We start from the raw sequence: 488 nt of genomic DNA on the forward strand, positions 1-488 counted from the left end.
AAAAACTACTTTTTCACGCCAAAAACCCAAAACGCATTTTCCCGCTAAAATTGCAAAAAAATGTTTTTCCGTCAAAATTGCACAACGTGTTTTTCCGCAAAAACCGAAAATTCATGCCAAAATCACAAAAAAATGTTTTCACGCCAACACCCCAAAATACATTTTTTCCGTCAAAACACAAAAAAACGTTTTCCCGCCAAAGTCGCAAACCGTGTTTTCCCGCCAAAATTGCAAAAACGTGTTTTCCCACCAAAACCAAAAAAATGTGTTTCCCGCCAAAACCAAAAAACGTGTTTTCTCGCCAAAACCGAAAATTTGTATTTTCCCGCCAAAACCGAAAAATCTCATTTTTCCGCGAAAACCGTAAAATCTCATTTTTCCGCGAAAACTGTAAAAATGTGTTCCCGCCAAAAACGTGTTTTCCCCCAAAAACCGCAAAACGCGTTTTTCCGCCAAAACCGCAAAAACGCGTTTTTCCGCCAAAACCG

The sequence above is a fragment of the Brassica oleracea genome, chromosome C2 (assembly GCF_000695525.1).
Source record: "Brassica oleracea var. oleracea cultivar TO1000 chromosome C2, BOL, whole genome shotgun sequence".
Lineage (NCBI taxonomy): Eukaryota > Viridiplantae > Streptophyta > Magnoliopsida > Brassicales > Brassicaceae > Brassica > Brassica oleracea.